The 22,642-nt window shown below is 31.0% G+C and overlaps 2 long non-coding RNA genes across 2 annotated transcripts; both read right to left on the bottom strand.

The window, feature by feature from the left end:
• Positions 1–3,627: 3,627 nt before the first annotated feature.
• Positions 3,628–4,134, bottom strand: LOC131607379 (uncharacterized). Its single transcript, XR_009285276.1, has 2 exons — positions 3,970–4,134; positions 3,628–3,892 (listed from the first exon to the last, which is right to left on the bottom strand). It is a non-coding gene; the product is annotated as an uncharacterized LOC131607379 (long non-coding RNA).
• Positions 4,135–10,304: 6,170 nt separating this feature from the next.
• On the bottom strand, positions 10,305–10,772 carry LOC131607378 (uncharacterized). Its single transcript, XR_009285275.1, has 2 exons — positions 10,620–10,772; positions 10,305–10,542 (listed from the first exon to the last, which is right to left on the bottom strand). It is a non-coding gene; the product is annotated as an uncharacterized LOC131607378 (long non-coding RNA).
• Positions 10,773–22,642: the final 11,870 nt, after the last annotated feature.

Raw genomic sequence — 22,642 nt, 5'->3', positions numbered from 1 at the left:
ACATACTTGACCCCACTATATTGTTTTAGCAAAGCTTGAAGAACATGAGCAAGAACTCACTTGCTTAGAGAAACAAGAAAAAAAGCATGAGAATAAGCTTAGGAAAGAGAAAAGTAAAGACAATGAGGTAGAAAAGAAGTGTATTGCTCTATAGGCTTCTAGGTCGAGGTCCTCAAGAAATGAGCAAAGTGATCTTAAAACAAGTGACAATGAGAATTTGTATGATGAAGAAACAGGGCTGTTTGTGAAAAAGTATAATTTTGGTTGAAAAGAATCCAAAGTGCAAAGACCATTCTTCTCACAATTTTACTTATCACAATTGTTGTATGAAAGGCCATATCATTGCTAAACACAAACTCATGAGGTTTTTAGTCCCTAAGGGCATTTATCAATGGTTTCCTAAATACAACCACAATTTCACTTACCCTCAAGGACCCAATGAAAATTGGGTACCTAGTATTTCTTGTTGATTTTGCAGAAAAAATGTTTTGGCTCTATAAGAGAATATGGATTCTCATTTATGGTAGATCAAGGCATACGATGGGTAACATCTCCCTACCCATTTACTTTGTGGCAATTAAGAAGGAATTTGTGATCTAGGAAGCAACAACAAGTATCCATAAATTGGTAAAAGATATATGGTACTTCGACAAAGAGAAAAGTTGTGAAAATGTTGATGTCTAAAAGCTTTTTTGTAACTGTTTTCATTTGTTTCAAATTTCGTTCGAGAGTTCCTTATGAAATGCTTGTGCATACTCCATCTTTCGTACGATGAGGTTATATCATTTTAATTTTAGCTTTGTGCGCAAGTCATTTCTTTCACTTGTTTATTCCTAAAAAAGTATGTGATTTACTTGATGTGTGATAAATGTTATGAGTGTTCATTTTCAAAAATTTCAATTGATTACCAAAGTGTGGTTCAACTTATACGTTTGTAGTGACCTCACTTTAATATCCTCACATGTATACCTTACTATTAATATCTTATGTTTGCATATGTGTGTATGCATGCTTATTGATGTGAAATCATAAAAAAATGTCCATTTACATGTGCATGTCATAACCATTAATGCATGGGCCATTTATATGTGTTAATTAATAGTTAAATAGTATCTACATGTTTTTCTTGGATACTCTTAATCAAGTAAAGTGTATAGAGTGTATAATAAAAGATTATTTATTGTTGAAGAGTTGGTACATGTTACTTTTGATGAGTCTTTTCTAAGAATTGTTGGGAAAGGTATTTATTTTTATGATATAGATTCATTTACAAAAGACATACTCAAGGACAGTACTGGAGAAGGAATTGATCATCTAAATCGGTAAAATTTGAGGAGGAGGAGGAGGAGGAGGAGGAGGAAGATGACGACCATGAAATGGATAAGGATGAAAGTCAAAATAACAAGGATGATCTTCCCCTTGAGTGGAGAACATCCAAGGACCATCCAATCGACAACATTCTTAGAGACATCACCAAAGGAGTAACTACTCTCTCTAAGATAAGTAGTTCTTGTTATCACTTTGCATTCATATCTCAAGTTGAATTAAATCAATTTGAAAGGAATGGCGTTTGGGACCTTGTCCCTCATCAAAAAGAGCTCTAATTCTGGTATTGATTATTTATCAAACACTTAACTATGTCAGATAAAGATCCTTTTTTTGTGAAACACTATGTGAAATTTTGGCATTCAAATTAATGATGTCCTAAAGGATGTCGAGACACCGTTTTCCAGATACACGCAATGACAAGGTAAAAAGTGCGGAAACTTTAAACAACACAAGTAATTATTTACCCAATTCGGTATCAACAATACCTACTATGGGGGCTACCAAGCTAGGCATAAGTCCACTACGATAGTTTCATTTCAAAGTATTATACAAGCAACCTCTAGTTCACACGTAAACAACCTCTTATTTATTGACTTCTCACTTAATCACTACCCGTGCTAACTTTTACCTAAGACCCGCCTATGTGTGAGGCCCACCACAAATCCCCCTCAATACAATTACAAATATTAGAAGATTCACTCTTAAAACACAGTCATTCAATGCTTAAAATCTTATGAATGAACTCATAACTTACAACTCGATAGAAACACCAAACTCTTCTATCAATGTGATATAGAAGTGGTTCACAATAGACATGACAGCACAAACCCTAACACATACTACGATGTAAGTTCCCACAAAATAATAGTTTCGATGCTTGCTATATAATAACGATCTTCTGGTCTGGATTTGGGCTTCAAATCACTGTAGGGTACTTCATAAAATCTTCTACAATCTTCTCCATCAAGATAGGGCTTCAAATATTAGTTTCTTAAATCTTCTCTAAATTTAGAAACCAATCAAATATGTTGAAAACAGATAAAATACTTTATCCTTAAATTAAGTGCTACTTAGGATTGCATTATATTCCATGAATCTTCTACAATTGTAAAGTTTATAAGTGCCACTTCTACTAAGATGAAATACTCAATTTCATTTGCTTATACGGTGTTTGAGAAGGAACAAAATGTCATTTTAGCATTAAAGATGTCTCGTGATTGTTTGGAAATCTCCAAAAACGTTTACCATGTTAATTTTGATTGACCAATATAATGCTTTGATGAATAATGTTGACAAAGTTTTCCTCAAGCCTATTTCATATTGTGTTGGTGTCACGTTTTCAAATATGTTAGAGAAAAATGTAAGTTTTATGTCAAAATATAAGATTTAAAACCAAAGTGTGAGTAAAAGAACAAACTAATTGAAGTATGAGGTATTGGAGATCCTTGAATCATTTTTTAAGCTATATGACCTTGTCTTGATAAAAAGTCAACTTCCAAAGGATTGGGTCAAAAACCCTAATTATGTACCAGAAGAATTTGAAAGTTGTTGATCTTGATTTGAACCATACTTGGGCTTGGATATTGGCGAGGGGAATCACTTGAGAAAATTAGAAAGCTTGAGCTCCTTTGTGGGTCTCAATGCCCTAATATTCCTGAGCTCCTTGATCAGTCACCTACCTTGTTAAACAAGCAACAATCAAGCACAATTTTCTTTGTATATTTTGGTTAATAAATGATGCATGAATGAATGATGATAATGATGATCACACTCTTTAAGATTCAATGCAAATGAGGTGGAATCTTAGGATGAAAAATTAGGGTCCAACAAAAATATTTTTGATGGACATCCAAGAGGAGTTATTATAAATGACATTATTGTGGTTGTTTATAAATGAGTGGATTCCATGTTAAGTTTTTATTCATTACATATATTTTATAAATAGAACTGAGGTTATAAGACTATCTTTTTCTTTTTTTTTCTTTCTTCTATTGTTTTCTTTAATTAAAAATATTTTTTTGAATTTTTTTAAATCTTTAAGTAAAAATTAATAATATAATAAATATAGTGATAATTAAAAATTAAAGGTTAAATTGACCTTTTTTTTTCATTTTTTATGAAATTTATTAAAAAAAATTAATTAGAAATTAAATGAAAATTAACATAATAATCACATATTTTTTGAAATGGCTATTTGATTTGAAAATAAACATAATAATCACATTTTTTAAAGTGCTACAAAACTAAATCTATTAAGCTTTGGAAGTGAAAAGGAAATTTGAAATGGTGGTGATAATATCTCAAAATTAAGAGAATCAAAGACAATTGATAAAATAGTCATTGATGTTGTATTTCATTTTATTTATATAATTCTAATGTACAAGTAGTAACTACAAGTTGCATAAAATAATAAAAATTAAATAAAAACTGAATTATTGGAAAGCTCTTGAAACACATATACAAAAACCCGCTCCATTACATCTTCGTGTTAAACCAAGAATACACACAGTTTTAGGACAATCTTTACGTCTTTTACATGGAACATCTGTAACTGTAACAATACCTGTGAGAGAAAGATTAATATACAAAATCAATAGAAAATAAATGAATAAATTTAAAAAGTTTTAGAAAATCACTTACCGTTACCTTCGTTTGTATCAAGAAGTAGAAAAATAAAAATAATCACAATATAAACAATTTTGAAAACCTTAATGATATTTTTTCCCATTTGTATGTTTCAAATAGAATTAGCTTGTATTACTTATAATTAAAATTCCATGCTTCAGTTATAGATATTTATATTGATGTATTGGAATGATAGAGTTTTAGAAAAATAAGTCCTAAATTTTAAATATGAATAAAATGTCTTTTAGGAACACCAATGTGTTGTGTATTTTTTCATATATTAAATTTAATAAGGAGATAAATTAGAAAACTTATCCATCATCAGAATTCATTCTTATTATTTTTAATAGTTTTAATTATTGTATAACCTTTCATGAGAACTTGAGAGCACACAAAGTCACTTAGTTTATTTTTGAAAGATTCGACATCCCCACATTTTAATCTATTAAGACTAAAGTACAGTACAGGTCCCCCTATTCACCTTTGAATGTTAACTCAACGAGCATCAGATAAAGTTTGGTTTACAAGGAGTTTCGAATATGACTCATGTATGGATTTGGCAAGAGAAGAGAGAAGTATACAAAAAACAACTGATTTCTGTGTTACAAATTTATTTATAATGTAGAGTTATGAAAAATTAATTTGATGCATTCTTAAAATAAGAATAGTTTAATTGTTTGCATGCATGTTTGATTTGGTTTCAAATCATGTTTTTTTACCCAAGATGAAGGTGATATCATGAAGTGCATGTTGTACACCTATTTTGACCCTGAGATCCCACCTCATTTTGAAAATGTGTGATTTTCATTATCATCATTGCCATCATTCATAAATGCATCATTTGATAACCAAAAATATACAAAAAAGATTATGTTTGCTTGTTGCTTGTTTCACAAGATAGGTGACTGATCAAGGAGCTCAGGAAAATTAAGGTTTTGAGGCTCACAAAGGAGTTCAAGTATTCTTATATTCTCATGTGTTTCCCCTCATCCATATCCAAGCCCAAGGGTGGTTCAATTCAAGATCAGCAACTTTCAAATTTATTTGAGACACAATTAAGGTTTTGGGACTACTCCCGCGAGATCAAAATGACTATACCATCTCCTATCATAAGTTTTCACTCTAATCCGGATCAGGATTTATCTCACCACAAGGGGAATAAGGCCTTTCCCAATACAACCCAATAAAAGACAAATGTATATATACAAAAAGTAAAAAAGCAAACAATAACAAAAAAAAAAGGAAGAGTCAACCCTTCCAAAGATACCCTAATAATTTGATCAGTATCCCTAGCAGAGTCGCCACTTTTCTGTAGCGGTGAAATTGGTGAGACTAAAGTCATGGGAAAGACTTAGCTCATTTGTTTTAAACAGAGTCGCCACCGCGATTTATTATTTCCAAAAGGAATGGGAGAAAGAGCGAATAAAACCCACATAAGTTTTTAAAATCAAAACTAATAAACTTATCAGAGATTTAGGTAAGGGGGTTTGTTATACAAGGGGAAAGTTTTAAGCACCCCTCATATTCATGGTACTCCATGGGAACCTCTTTGAAAATTTTATTATTTTGTTTGTCATGTATTTTGTAAATCATATGTGAAACTTGTTTAAAATAGAGGGTAGGGATGGGAAAATAAGTTTTTTTGAAAGTAAGCTCGATAAGACATCGCATCTTAGGCCTACATACCTTTTTAAAAAAAAGGGAAGTCAGAGCTTTTGTAGTTCCTCTTAAAAAGGAAAATAAAAGGGGGCCAAAGTGCCCAAATTTTTTTTGGTGTTAAGCTTTAACTTAGCAAAATATTTTGAAAAAGGATTAGGCTTTAAAATACCTAACAAGTTTTAAAAGGTTAAGATTTAAAATATTTAACAATTTTTAAAAACATAAAAAAAAAAAGGGACCTAGCTTTAAAATGCAAGGTCAATGGAGTAAGAATAGTTTCACCAGGAATAATTCTATTCTCAATACCAAGGTTTCAAAACAAGAGGACCAAGCTTTAAAATACAAGGTCAATGGACTAAGAATAGTTTCACCGGAAATAATTCTATTCTTAGTACCAAGGTTTCAAAAATAAAAGGATTGGGTTAAGCTTTAACAATACTAAACCAATTAAAAGACAAGGTAAAAAGCTTTAACAATACTTTAAACATAAGATAAAAGAGATTGGAAAGGGAGTTTGAGTACCTTGAAAATTTTAGTCAATATCATTCCCATCCGTTTGGATAAAAATAACAAACTTAAGCATTCAACAATGGGCACCTCAAGTGTGTGTGTGTGTGTGTGTGTGTGTGTGTGATTTCATGTGACACAAACAAACAAGCGATTATGATAATCAATAAATAAGAGAGATGAATTTATCTAAACCCTTGGATTAAAATTCATGTATGAAATATGAATGATTGATATGATGAATAAACATGGGGCTAGATAAACAACATATATACATAACATGTGATAAGAAATTAACAAGATAATGGTTAAGATAAAAAATTAAGTACAAGAGAAGGATTAAAATCAACAAGTATGCACAAGATAACAAAATTAATTAATCGTGGATAAACAAAGACCAACATGTTTCTTTTTGGGTTAGGGTTTAAAACCTAGGGTTTTTGAATTAGGGATTTCAATTTAGGGTTTAATCATAAACACCTAAACCTAATTAATTTTAATTGTTAAATATAAATTTCTTTAAGAGAAATGGTATAAGGGTACATGAAGAACTCAAAGACATCCTATTCTATCCCTAAACAAATATTTACAAAACATGCATAAAGTTCTATTAAGGAAATAATCAAAACAAAAGATTTTTAGTTGATTTTTCAATAAAAAAGACGTGTTTTTGATTTAATTTTTAAATGATAAAATATTAAATATTTTTGGTATTTTTTAACATGGCGTGAAAATAGACAAGATAAATAAATCACACAAAAAAAGAAGGAGTTAAAAAGACCTATTTTCTATTTTTTATGAATTTTTGAAGTTTTATAAAAAACTAAAACAGGCAAGTGATAAAAAAAGGAGTGTAGTCACTAGGGTTTGAACCCACGCCCTTGCACTCAATGCACAAAACCATGGCCAACTGAGCTGCGCGCGTGTGGTGACTAGAAACGTGTCCCAATTGGTTTTAACACATAACAAGTTGTAAAAACCTAAAAAATAAAAATAGCAAAAAGGTCTGGGGCGAGGGAGATTCGAACCCCAGACCTTAGGCACGTGCAACACACAAACTCACATTACCAACTGTGCTAGAACGGTTATTCATTAATGAAATGAAAACCAATTAATATATTTTAAAAACACGCGCCATATTTTAAATTTTCAACTCATCTTCTTCAACCCAGCAACGTGAACACAACAACAACATCCATGGCTATTCAAATCGTGATTCACCAATTCTCAACCATTTCAAAAGTTATAAACATGAAAGTTGTGCGAAATTTAATCACGAGCTCAGATATGTGCCTTATGTAGATTTATTTTAACTATAGAGCAAGAATTTTTCAGAAAATGTTAAGAACCCTAGAATTTCAAAATCAAATTAAATGACATATATACATGATAAATGACAATTGATTGAGGGCTTTTTGTCCCTACGTGATTCTGAACACAATGGTATCGAGCTTTTTTTGAAAATGATGCTTAAATCAGAGAGTTAGTGTTTGAAGTTCTTACCTATGAACTGAAAAATCATAGAGTGCCTTAGAGGAGTTCCAGAAGTGATTTGATGACCTGGATAGCTTGCTTTGACTTCCCTGAAGCTAATGGAATGCTTAGAATAAGCTGAGGATGCCTGCAACTCCAAACACGACTACCACCTAAAACTTGAACAAACAAAAATGGTGAATGATGAAAAAGATGTTGCAGATGCTATCTCCTGATCTGGATAGCTTTTATAACTAATATATGAGGTGTTTGAGTGTTTGTTTTGGTTTGAAATGATCTGTATGGCTCAACTCAACTCTAAGTGCAAGTGATGAGTGAAAAAATGGAAGTTGGTGTTAGAGGGGTTACTGATCCAATTTAATGGTTTGGATAGCTTCTAATAGGTATATAGAAACTATTTGGGGTGGTAGTTTGGTAGGTTTGTGTATGATCTGAATTTTGGTAAGTTACGACCTTGAATGAACCTTTAATAGAGTGAAAATGGTGATTTTTTGTTAGGGGTCCTTTGAGAGGTTGAGGAAGGTATAGACAATTTCTAAATGATATTTAGAATTTGTCTAAACCATTGGTACACACCCAGAACTTTTGAAACTCAAATTCATTAAAAAAATGCAAATGGTTAAAAACGAGAATTTCAAGTGAGGTAGTGACTTGGAGAATTCTGGTTTTCTTGATCCAAGAGGCAAGGGCCTCTATTTATAGGCACAATTTAGGATTTGGGGAGAAGAAATCTGATCAATTGGGCTCCCATGTGATAGTTGTACTTTTTTGCTTGATTGTGAAGAAATAAGAATTTTGGTTTTCCATAACAAAGTACATAGCATTAAGCATGCTTGGGAGACTTTGATCTAATCTTAGAGAGGTTGCTTGTGATTTTGGGAATGCTTTTACTGCAAAGGAGGCATGGGAGAGGCTCAAGGAGAGTGGACTTTGCAAAAGCCATGCTTTTCTATAATGGAAGTGGTGACTTTTGTACATAAATGGCATGAAGCTTGGATAATGCTTAGAACATCTGGATCATAGCTTAAAAGATTGTGTAATCTTCTGAGTTTGGTGCCTTGAACAAATTAGAGTGCTTGTACTTGGAAGATTATTTAGATTTGAACAAAATTGCAAGTTGGTTCTTCATGTTCTTAACATTCTTCTTCATTTTCAAGTGTTCATGGAGCCATATTGACAAAATCATATCTCCTAGCTCAAGTGATGAAATTCCATGCTATTGATATCTTTGAAAATCCCTTGCTACATACTTCAATCCACTTGTTAAAAGTTTCCTCAAACTCTTTTTGGATCATGGAGAAAAATGGCCATAAAGTGAGGGAAAATCTAAGTGAAAACACTTACAAATTCCATATCTCTCAAAATAATCATTTTTAGCCACAAGTTGCAATGTGATAAGTTGTTTGTTTGATCAGGATCTACAAATTTCATGTTTGGAGATTTATGAGTCTATAAGCAAAATTTGAAGTTCTTACCTATGAACTGAAAAATCATAGAGTGCCTTAGAGGAGTTCCAGAAGTGATTTGATGACCTGGATAGCTTGCTTTGACTTCCCTGAAGCTAATGGAATGCTTAGAATGAGCTGAGGATGCCTGCAACTCCAAACACGACTACCACCTAAAACATGAACAAACAAAAATGGTGAATGATGAAAAAGATGTTGCAGATGCTATCTCCTGATCTGGATAGCTTCTATAACTAATATATGAGGTGTTTGAGTGTTTGTTTTGGTTTGAAATGATCTGTATGGCTCAACTCAACTCTAAGTGCAAGTGATGAGTGAAAAAATGGAAGTTGGTGTTAGAGGGGTTACTGATCCAATTTAATGGTTTGGATAGCTTCTAATAGGTATATAGAAACTATTTGGGGTGGTAGTTTGGTAGGTTTGTGTATGATCTGAATTTTGGTAAGTTACGACCTTGAATGAACCTTTAATAGAGTGAAAATGATGATTTTTTGTTAGGGGTCCTTTGAGAGGTTGGGGAAGGTATGGACAATTTCTAAATGATATTTAGAATTTGTCTAAACCATTGGTTCACACCCAGAACTTTTGAAACTCAAATTCATTAAAAAAATGCAAATGGTTAAAAACGAGATTTTCAAGTGAGGTAGGGACTTGGAGAATTCTGATTTTTTTGATCCAAGAGGCAAGGGCCTCTATTTATAGGCACAATTTAGGATTTGGGGAGAAGAAATCTGATCAATTGGGCTCCCATGTGATAGTTGTACTTTTTTGCTTGATTGTGAAGAAATAAGAATTTTGGTTTTCCATAACAAAGTACATAGCTTTAAGCATGCTTGGGAGACTTTGATCTAATCTTAGAGAGGTTGCTTGTGATTTTGGGAATGCTTTTACTGCAAAGGAGGCATGGGAGAGGATCAAGTAGAGTGGACTTAAATCTTAAAGTAAAAATTAATAAAATAATAAATATAGTGATAATTAAAATTTAAAGGTTAAATTGACCTTTTTTTCATTTTTTATGAAATTTATTAAAGAAATTTAATTAGAAACTAAATGAAAATTAACATAATAATCACATATTTTTTGAAATGGCTATTTGATTTGAAAATAAACATAATAATCACATTTTTTAAAGTGCTACAAAACTAAATCTATTAAGCATTGGAAGTGAAAAGGCAATTAGAAATGGTGGTGATAATATCTCAAAATTAAGAGAAACGAAGACAATTGATAAAATAGTCATTGATGTTGTATTTCATTTTATTTATATAATTCTAATGTACAAGTAGTAACTACAAGTTTCATAAAATAATAAAAATTAAATAAAAACTGAATTATTGGAAAGCCCTTGAAGTACATATACAAAAACCTGATCCATTACATTTTCGTGCTAAACCAAAAATACACACAGTTATAGGACAATCTTTACGACTTTTACATGGAACATTTGTAACTGTAATAATACCTGAGAGAGAAAGATTAATGTACTAAATCAGTAGAAAATAAATGAATAAATTTAAAAAGTTTTAGAAAATCGCTTACCGTAACCTTCGTTTGCATCAAGAAATAGAAAAATAAAAATAATCACAAAATAAACAATTTTGAAAACCTTAATGATATTTTTTCCCATTTGTATGTTTCAAATAGAATTAGCTTGTATTGCTTATAATTAAAATTTCATGCTTCAGTCATAGATATTTATATTGATGTATTGGAATGATAGAGTTTTAGAAAAATAAGTCCTAAATTTTAAATATGATAAAATGTCTTTTAGGAACATCAATGCGTTGTGTATTTTTCCATTTAATACATTTAATTAGGAGATAAATTAGAAAACTTATCCATCATCAGAATTCATTCTTATTATTTTTAATAGTTTTAATTATTGTATAACCTTTCATGAGAACTTGGGAGCACACAAAGTCTCTTAGTTTATTTTTGAAAGAATCCACATCCCCACATTTCAATCTATTAAGATCAAAGTACAGGCCCCCTATTCACCTTTGAATGTTCACTCAACGAGCATCAATTAAAGCTTGGTTTACAAGGAGTTTCGAATATGACTCATGTATGGATTTGGCAAGAGAAGAGAGAAGTATACAAAAAACAACTAATTTCTGTGTTACAAATTTATTTATATTGTAGAGTTATGAAAAATTAATTTGATGCATTCTTAAAATAAGAATATTTTAATCGTTTGCATGCATGTTTGATTTGGTTTCAAATCATGTTTTTTTACCCAAGATGAAGGTGATATCATGAAGTGCGTGTTGTACACCCATTTTGACCCTGAGATCCCACCTCATTTTGAAAAGGTGTGATTTTCATTATCATCATTGCCATCATTCATAAATGCATCATTTGCTAACAAAAAATATACAAAAAATATTATGTTTGCTTGTTGCTTGTTTCACAAGATAGGTGACTGATCAAGGAGCTCAGGCAAATTAGGGTTTTGAGGCTCACAAAGGACCTCAAGTATTCTCATATTCTCATGTGATTCCCCTCATCTATATCCAAGCCCAAGGATGGTTCAATTCAAGATCAGCAACTTTCAAATTTATATGGTACACAATTAAGGTTTTTGACCCAACTCTCTAAGGCAGTTGACTTTTGGTCAAAACATGATTCCATGGCTCAAATCATGATTCAAGGATCTCCTTAGGCTTAATCCAAATTGAAAATAAAACCAAAAAACCAAGTAAATGGACTCATTATATAATCAAGTACACACTATATAGATCCACTCTCTAAATCGTGCAAACATGTCTTTTTCTTCAAAAATATCCCTCAATTGTAATACTGATTGTTTAATGCCAAATTATATTCTTATCTCGATTACTCTCTCTCTCTCTCTCTCTCTCTCTCTCTCTCTCTCTCTCTCTCTCTCTCTCTCTCTCTCTCTCTCTCTCTCTCTCTAATTTCCCACTTCATCTTCTCCAATGACCATGTTTCCTCCATTGATTCACCATAAATTTTGTGTATGTTCCAACACTCATTTCCTATAAGTAGCTAAGTACCCATACACATAATCATTTATCCACTTTAATAATAAAAAATTGTCGATCAATTTATCATGTCATTTAAATTTTTTAACAATATTAAAAAATGTCAAGAATGTTATAGTTGAATTAAAAAATAAACAAACACATATATTAATATGTGTACAAGTTTAATAGTGATGAACTTAATAAAATTGATAAACATAATGTGTATATAATAACATAAATAAAAATATATATACTAAGATACATACCTCGCCCATACTCTCTTATTTTAGTGATAATTTTTTGTATCCATATTCGTACCCACTTTTTTGAGTTTTTATCTTATTCGTTGTAGATAATTTTTTACGGGTATTCATTGAAAACGGGTCAAGTTGTCCTACCTAGTTTGTGATCTATCCATATTAGCATGGCACAAGGTTTTTAGGTATCTAAGTTGGGAGTTGCTCATGGAACTTGCCATGTTTAGTTTTCTCTGTTTTTGTTTCTTTAGTGAGGGCTAGTCATAAATAGGAGTGGAATTAGGCTATGCTAGACTAGGCTTTAGAAGACCTGAGTCTGGCCTACGATAAACTTACAAGATCTGAGTCTGGCCTATGGCCTAGTATAGGCTCTTTTTTCAGCCTGACCTGGCCTTTTCAAAAGTTCAGCCTGGCCTGAAAGGCTATTTAAAAGTATCTTTCTCATTAAGGTTTTCAATTAATTCATATTACTTAAGAAGTCTTATAGGTCGGCGTATATATGAATATTTAGGCCGGCCTATTTAGCATTTTTTAATACATATGCATATATAGACCAATCTATTTAGCATTTTTCTAATATATATGCATATATAGGCCAACATATTTAGACTATTTTTAATATATATATATATATATATATATATATATATATATATATATATATATATATATATATATATATATATATATATATCGGCTTATAAGACTTTATAGGTTTGTTAAATAGCCTAAGTCTGGCCTATTTAATTAAATGAGCTTTTTAAAAAATATATATAAACTTGACTTTTTTTATCAAATAGGCCTGACTTGAACTAACCTTAAATATTTTAGACTATAGACCCCTGTAGTTCGACCTGAATTATTCTTATCCCTCGTCATAAACAAGGATTGTCAATGATTTGGTATTAAGTTGTGTTGTCATGTTTAGGAGCACCATTCCAATTTTTATGTTTCTTAATCAAGTTCGAATATAGAGTTCAAAATATCAAAATAACTTTTGTTTATATTTTTAAATACTATTTAAAAATTACTAATCCAAAACATGCATTCGGAATCCTGATTGGTTGGTTTATTCTTTGACATATGTAAGAACATAATATTATGTCGTAAATTATTTTAATTATTGATAAAGTTAATTCATATCGTTATATTATTTAGAAAATATGAAAGTCTATAGATTTGTAAAAAAATGTTAATTAAAATAAACTAGAATTAGTGGGTATTCAAGGTCTTATTATTTTCTTCCTGCATCTTTAAGTGAAAAATTGATGTTCATATGAAGTTTTCCTGCATATTCAAGTGAAAAGTTGATGTTCACAAGAAGTTATCCCATTATTCTTGCATCTTCAAGTGAAAAGTTGATGTTAAGACGAAGTTTTTCCTGTACCTATAAGTGAAAAGTGTGTATTCAGGGTCTTATTATTTTCTCCTGCATCTTCAAGTGAAAAGTTGATGTTCAGATGAAGTTTTCCTGCATCTTCAAGTGAAAAGTTGATGTTCAAATGAAGTTATTCCTCTACCTTCAGGTGAAAAGTGGGTATTTAGGTTCTTATTATGTTCTTCTTGCATCTCCAAGTGAAAAGTTGATGTAGACGAAGATATTCCTCTACCTTCAGTGAAAGTCACCAGTTCACCTTCAGTGAAAGGTGGTGTATTCTTTGTTTCCTTATCTTTAGTGAAAGTTGTTAGTTTTTGTCATCGATTACGACTCGGTGATGATTATTATTCTTTTAACATTTTATATTTTTTACATCGATTACGACTCGGTGATAATTTTAAGTTTTTACATCTATGCAAGGTGTGTTCCCTAGTGGAGTATTCTTTCCCCGACGGAGTCCATCCTTCTCTCCTCAGTGGTGTTGTGTTTCCTTCTGAAGGTAACCATATCCAATACATTCATGAGCATCACATGGCATCTTAGAGCCAAAAATCATGCATTTTATATTTAAATTCCTTCGATCATGTTGAGACGAAGATTTCAATCTTCATATTCCCGGATAGAAGAAATTTAAGTAGGGGCATCTGTCATACCCTATTTTTTGACCCTAAGATTCTCCAATCATTTTTCATTCCTACCACATATCAAGATCACAATCTTGAGTTTCACTTTTAGCTTTGTGCTCATCTTACCTTTGGGGGAATCACCAAGCACCCAAGTTTTGTCTTGTGAATGCTTCTTTCTATGTTATACTAATCAAAATACAAAAAGATATCTTGTTGCCTTCAAAGCTCTATACATTATAGGTGTTGAGCCAAGTGTATTCATCTCCTCTCCTAAACAAGGGTTTTGAGGATCTACTCTCAATCAACTGGTTATCCATTGAATCTCAATGGCTTAAAATTCAAAGAAACATTCTCATTCTAAAAGTGTCATGTCTTGAGTATATTCCAACTTCATTTGATCAATTTCATCTCAAGATCATGTGGCTTGATTCTTCAATAAACTCCATAGGTTCATGTGTTTATTTCCATGCCTTCTTCAACTAGTTTTATTAAGCTATGGGCCTTATCATCAAGTATGCTCCAAGATAACATCATTTCAAGGTCCTATGTACCTTTTCATGCCTTATAATTCAAGAAAAGTTCAATATATGCAAAGTTGATTTATGATGTTTGACCTAATTTGGCAAGTTCTTGATCCTATGATCAAAAGGGCATAACTCTTTCAATTTTTAACATTTTTTAGTGCTTATTTTTGCAAATGACTCTCCTTGACATCATCAACAACTTTTCTCCATAATTCAAGAGAAAATTTTGTAAAGAAAGTCATCAAAGATCTGAAAACATTATAGGTTCTCCTTTGAAAGTTCAAATAAGTTTGTGTCAACTTCAAAGAATAATAACTTGCTTAAATTTTATCATTTTAAGCCCACTATTTTTGCATAGTAATCTTGAACGAGTCTAATTCAATTCATATTTTAGGGTCAATGGCCAATTTTGAGTGGAGGATCATGCAAGAGTGGAAAACATTACAAGTCATTTTTTGGATGCCTAGGCCTAAAGCATGCCTTGTGTGCAAAAAAATTAACATAGGACTAAATTGCTGAATTTTAACTTTCTCTCGCATAACTTTTGGCTACTAGCTTATTTTTCCATTCTCTACAACTTTCATGTTGGGACTTTTGATCAATTCAAGCTTTAAAGTGTTCATTTGAGTCATACCTAGAAGTGTTTGATGAAATGCCCTTGCAAAATTGCCTTATATTTGCCCAAGTTGCCAAATTCATATCTCTTAATCCACGAGTCCTATGGAGGTGATTCTTTTTGCATCATGTTCATCTTAATGAGGAGAATTAATGGCCTAAAGATCCCTCAAAACGTACACACCAATTGCTTGGGGCCTAAGGTTGAGGAGGATTGCCTAGAAGTGTCAAAAAATGCTGAAATGGCTATGTGTTTTGTACACTATTTTTTTTGAACTTTGAAGGAACATAAAATTTTGCTCAACATGCCCAATGAAAACTTTCAAGTCACATTACAAATTTGGAAATGTCCTCTTTCAAATGCATTTGGTCTCATTCCAAAAAGCTTCATGCATTGAAAGAACCTTATGTTTAAAGCAAGTTGCTTGAATGTGAAGAAATGTCCAATTTTAAAACACCAAATTCAATTAAACTTGTTGTGCAAGCTTAATTGAAGTTCAATTATGTGCCTAATCCATTTTAGAACATGTTGTGGAGGAGTTCTTATACTTTTTAGAAAGCCCTAAACATCCTCTACAACTTTCATGTTTGGTGTTTTCTCAAATTCCCAAAGGATCTTGATGGAAATTGGCCTCAAAGTTGCTTATTTTTAGAGAACAAACCTGCCTTCATGAAATTTTTCTAAGTGTTTCAAAAAGTCAACAACTTTATAACTTCATAACTTGAAATCCTTTCATTTTTGGAAAAATCTTCACATGGACAAAGATATAGATCATGACTTCCTCTTCAATTGAGGCTTTGGAGCACAAAAAATGGTTACTTATTGAAGAAGTTATGAACTTTCAAAGTTAAGCAAACAAACATGTGATTTCTTTATGAAAAAAAGTAAAAACCTTAATCTTTGACTTTTGATTCCTTGATCGGCTTTCTTGATTTTTCTTGATCAAATGACTTCAATAATCTCATATTCATGATTTTGATCTTCAAAAGTCCATGGTTGATCAAATGATTCGGAATGTTGTAGACACTTTTAAACATTTGGCGTTCTGATTAAAGATATCCTAAAAGATGTCGAGACATCGTTTTCCAAACACACACAATGACAAGGTATAAAAGTGTAGAAACTTTAAAGAACCCAAGTAATTGTTCACCCAGTTCGGTATCAACAATATCTACTATGGGGGCTACTAAGCTAGGGATAAGTCCATTATAATAATGTCAATTCAAAGTACTATGCAAACAACCTCCAGTTTACACGTAAAAAACCTCTGGTTTACTGACTTTTCACTTAATCACTACCCATGCTAACTTCTACCTAAGACTCACCTAGGTATGAGGCCCACCTCAAATCCCCCTCAATACAATTACAAATATTAGAAGACTCACTTTTAAAACACAGTCATTCAATGCTTAAAAGCTTATGAATAAACACATAACTTACAACTCGATGAAAACACCAAACTCTTCTATCAATGTGATATAGGAGTGGTTCACAATAGACAAGACTGCACAAACCCTAACACAAACTACAATGTAAGTTTCCACAAAGTAATAGTTTTGATGCTTGCTATATATAATAATCTTCTGGTCTGGATTTGAGCTTCAAATAGCTGCAGGGCCCTCCATAAAATCTTCTACAATCTTCTCCATCAAGATAGGGATTCAAATATTAGTTTCCTAGATCTTCTCAAAATTTAGAAACCAATCAAATATGTTAAAAACAGATAAAATCTTTTATCCTCAAATTAAGAGCCACATATGATTGCATAATATTCCTTGAATCTTATGCAACTGTAACGAACATATCCAAAAAGCCCAGCCCAACTGTCTTGGACGCAATGTCGAATGATCCAGAATAGGACATCTTTGTTCGACATGTCTTCTTAGTTGAAGATAGGGCATCTTTTTCAACATCTTCAAATAAGTTAGTTTTACCAAACATAATGCCAACAAAAAATCAGAAAATTAACAATCTCCTCCTTTGGCCTATTTTGGCTAAAACAACTTATCAAACTAGTGTATGAAAATAAATCAAACACCCAAACAATTCTCAGGCCTGTAGAGAATACACACCAGCAGTTCTACAATCAAAGATGCAACAGAAACAAACATGCAACCACATGTTAGTTGTCTAGTGGAATCTACTCAGAAGTTGAGAGATGTAATTTCCCAACCAACCAGTATGATATCAAGACATGTTGGTATACGACATCACTGCATACATGCCAATCCAACTCTTCACACCTGCTAAAGACAAATAAAACACTCCCCTCAACAACAACAACAATTAATCAGCAACACATCAAAAAGAACCTATTTCTTTCTCCCTCAGTCAGTGGTTAGTGTAAAATCACACACACCTATTACTCCCCCTTTTAGCCATAATAGGACAAATCAGGGTGTGTAAGTAACCACACACAAAAAAACAGCCCCACCAATAGTAGCATATAGTTAGAATATTAAACATATCAAGGGCATTTAACGAGAAAAGATCTTAAGGAGCAGTGTCATCACTAGCTTCAGTATCAGTGTCAACTTCAACTTCAACTTCAACATCAGTATTCGTATCATCTGCACTATTGATTTCTTCCTCTTCCCCATCATCAGACGAATTGTGGTCAACTATAATTTTAAATAGTTGCATCCTCACTAAAAATACTGCTTTTGAAAATACTTTTTTATATAATATATAAATATTGTTGTCTAAAAAAAACAAGACAAAATAATTTATTGTTATCTGTTGTCAAGACAATTCACACACAAGATGGTCTTTTATAGAAAATATTACTTACCTCAATTGCAAGTTATACGAGTTTAACAAAAAATTCTTTGTTTTATTTATCTTAAATTTATTGATTGATAATTTCTTCGTTCTTAAGATATCTCTAAATTTTTTGTAATAAGATTGATTATCCTTTGTACTCCTATCCATATATCTTGCTTAAACCAAAAAAAACTTATAAATATTTCTTAAAATACTTTTTGAATGTGTTTCTATAATTTAACATTGCCAACAATCGCGAAATGCCTCCTTAAATACTATTGAAATTTTTTAACAATATTATAGCAATTTTAACAATTGAAAATTTCTACATGCATGTTGCACTGTACTTTACCACATGTAAAATAAATATAAAAATGTCTTGAACATGCATGATGATTTAAGCCCCTCCTACTTTCATTATTTTATATAACTTATTAATGTTTATTAAGCTTATGACACTTGCATGCAAATATGTCATATTGTTTCCATCCCCACGCTAACAATACAAACTGAAACTCTAACAAAACAATTTTCCGAGTTTTATAATTTATCTTAAACCATGTGATTAGTCTATGAAAGAATCCAATAATATAGTATTCAAACTGTGTCATAAACCAGGACGTATTAAGCTAACAAAATGTATTTAAATTTATTAATTTCATCATTAAAGCCAATCAAATACGCTATCATAAATTGAGAAGCAGATTCAAACTCAGAAAAAAGACAGAAAATTAGCAATCATCCATCTACATCACACAATAAGAGATAGATGTTAAGATTGGTCCACCTTTTGACAACACTAGGAATTTGTATTATTTTTCTTAACCTTATCTGTATAATATGCACAAATTCTTAGCTATTGTGCTCATCTGGCTTGTCTACAAAAGAAAAATTGTAGCAAAGTGACACAAAGCAATTGCCATCAGTTTGGTTCTCTTTTATTGTTCTCTTTTGGTCCATTTTCTAGGCCAGCTTAATTAATTGCGGTTTTATTTGAATTTCATCTTTTCTTGATGGAAACGGCTAAGGATGTATACTCTCTTTTTTTTAATAATTTTTGCTTTAAAATGATATTTACGAAAATTGCAATTGAGTATCTTTTGTATTTTTCATGTTTTCAAAATAAAATATTTTTATAAAAATATTATTAAATACATTTTTTATTTTTGAGAATATAATTGTTTTTTCATTAATATAAAATATTAAAAAAAACATATTTTATCATAAAAAAAAACATTTAGTTTTTAGAAAAAAAACTCAAAGAACTATCGTTAACTACAAATAATTACTAATTTCTTGTGATGATTAAGAACTATTGTTAACTACAATTCAAAACTATTATTATTTATAAGTAAAAATAATTATAAATAAAATTAGTTATTTCTTGTAATGATTAAGGCTCTATTTGGCAAGTCCTATTTTGAGCTTATAGCTTATAGTTTATAGATTTGAAGTTCGTATGATAATAAAAAACCTGTTTGATAACGATATTTTCATCACAAGTTTATAGCTTATTTTTCTAACTTATAGTTTATTTTCTAAATTCTATTTTAAATAGCATTTTAGCTTTAGCTTATCATTTTTTTTTTCCATTATTACTCTTATAAATTTTAATTATTTTAAATATATATTTAATTATTAATTAAAAAATATATTTTTATGTCATTTTATATTTATCAGTTACTTAAATCGTTAATTTTACCAAACACTTTAATTAGTTTATCAATCCTCAGTCATCCGCCATCAGCTATAAACTATCAGTCATAAACTACCTTATCACCCAACCGCTAATTTTACCAAACAGAGCCTAAGAACTATTGTTAACTACAATTAATTTATTAAATCAATTTTATCAATTTTATGTCGATTTACAAAAAAAATTATATTTAAAAAAAATCAATTAATTATGAGTATTAAATATTTTTGAATAAAATTATAAAAATAGTAATTTTTATTTATAATAGTCACCAAAATTTTAAACACTTTTTTTATTTATAATATTAATAATGACAAAAAAGAAGTATTTGGTGACTATAAATCTATATATTATTTATAAATTTCTATACTTGGTGACGATTTTTAAATATTTAAAATATTTTTGTCATAAAAATTGTAACCAAATACTTCTTTCTATATTTAGTTACCACTTTATTAATAAAATATTATTTATTTATTTTTATATATATTTAAACAAAAAATTAAATATATATATTTTAAAAATTATTTTCACATGAAACACCATGCATGGTTATCTTTGGCAAGAGCCATAGTCATCCTTTTTGTCTAATTATATTAATGAAAATTCCATTCTCTTTCTCTTTCTTTATTTCAACATCAAATTAATACACACTGTACAACACACGGATTCTTGAAGGACTTTGTGAATCACCACCACATAAATTTTCCAATTTGGTTGGCATAAAAAAATCCAACTTTATCTTTCACACACGCATTCACATAAAAGCAAACAATTGATTAGTGGCAGTTGATGTTTCTTGAGAGAGAAAAACTATATTATAATTCTAGAAGTAGAAGTTAAAATGTTGTTTGGAAGCTATAAGGAAAATCTCTATTTTATGCCAATTGAAAAGATGTATGCGATCTTTCCACGTTAAGGATTCTTGACATCCAATTCAAAGTAGTAAAAGTACTTATACTTATTGGATTAGGACACTTGGAATTTTGTTTGATTCCATACGAATTTCAAACCCACATGCAAAAGAAAATAAGCAACCACATTTTGTTTATATGGTAAGGTTATGGAGTTGTCGATATGATCAAGGTTGGAAAACCAAATTTCATATTCTTAAAAGGTTGGAAACAATCGATAAGAATGACTTAAAGGAATATGTGACATGTTGAGAATGGAAACAATCGATAATAACAAAGTCGCAGCAGTGGAAATGAGAGGTGAATAAAATAAGAATCTATATGTCACATTAATATTTTCTTTACTATATTATATGCCACTTTACTTTTTTGCATTAACATTTTCTTTACTATATGCCACACCACACGTTACTTTTTGCTTTTCCTATACATACCTTTTCATATGTTTGTGCGTGTTTGTGAGGGAATTTAAAACGGATATAGTGCATGTATGATGGATGACTTGGGACAAGATGGGGCAATCAATTGTTCCATTTTATTCAACCTGCCTTTCCTTATCTTAGTATTGACATTTTTAATATTTTTTGTGATATCATACAAAGGATATCGATTTTTATGTGTGAAGAATATGATAATGTAGGTTCCACTAGGGTTGAAGGATTTATGGTGGTCCTTGAATTCATTGTTTGATTCCATGAATGTGACAATTCAATTACTAATACCTTTCTTTTCTATATGAAATTACAGGTTTAACTAGGGTTGCCTACTCTAAGAAGGTGTAATATCCTCTACTAAAAAAGGAGTTATATTTAGACTCACTAGTGCACAAAGTACTTTTTACATTGGTCCTGGTGTCATACCCCAAAATTTTCCCATCATATTTTAAAATATTTTGGCTCAATCATTAAGAAATAAGTCTGACTATCTCTCTCCTAAGCAACAAGCCTCCAACTAGGATTTTGCTTCTCTCAAGATCAAATCAAGTTCTAAGACCTCAAATGGATCCCATGACCTCTCATATGCTTCAAAGGATCCTCGTGCCAAGTTTCAAGCTCTAATTCATAAGATTGCTCAGTCAACTGCTCAGATGGTCAACAGTCGATCTATTTGACCTAAAAGCCAACTATGGTCAAACCACAGCCAAAATTCCTGATTTTTGGTCAACATCGACATTTTGAAGTTTCATTCATCATTTGATCAAGGATTGATCATGATTCATCAAGGAAAGTTCAGAAATCAACAAAACCCAAAGTTTCTAAATTAGGGTTTTTGACCTAAAAGTCAACTGAACTTTGACCAACCATAATTTTCACATGGAACATCATAAATTTCCCGACCAAAGCCTGTTTTGAAGGAAATTGAATTCTCTACAACTTTGTCTTTCTAAAGCCAAGGCCAAAAATGCTTCATTTGGGAGATATGAGCCAAAATATTACAAACAATGTAATTAAATCAATTTCAAAAATATAATGTTCCCCAGTGTTACATCTATCAGAGCATGACACCTGACGCTAACTAAACAAAGACTCATGAGCTTATCCTCACCAAGTCGAAGCCGTTATCCTTAATCTGAAAAATAGTGTGTAAGGGTGAGTCTCATCACAATTAACAGATAATATTGCATCTTAAATAATAACACATCATAGTTATATTAATCACCCAATTGCATTATAGTTCAGACAACTCCACAAATACACAACCAACACATCATCACTTCATAACACTGAAACGCATTCAATCATGTTAAGAAAATCATGCATATGAATGAACTAACACTATGCATGTGGTACCAAACATCATC

Source organism: Vicia villosa, linkage group LG5 (assembly GCF_029867415.1).
Source record: "Vicia villosa cultivar HV-30 ecotype Madison, WI linkage group LG5, Vvil1.0, whole genome shotgun sequence".
Taxonomy (NCBI): domain Eukaryota; kingdom Viridiplantae; phylum Streptophyta; class Magnoliopsida; order Fabales; family Fabaceae; genus Vicia; species Vicia villosa.
Note: the sequence above shows the minus strand (reverse complement) of the source record. Positions and strands in the feature narration are given on the sequence as shown.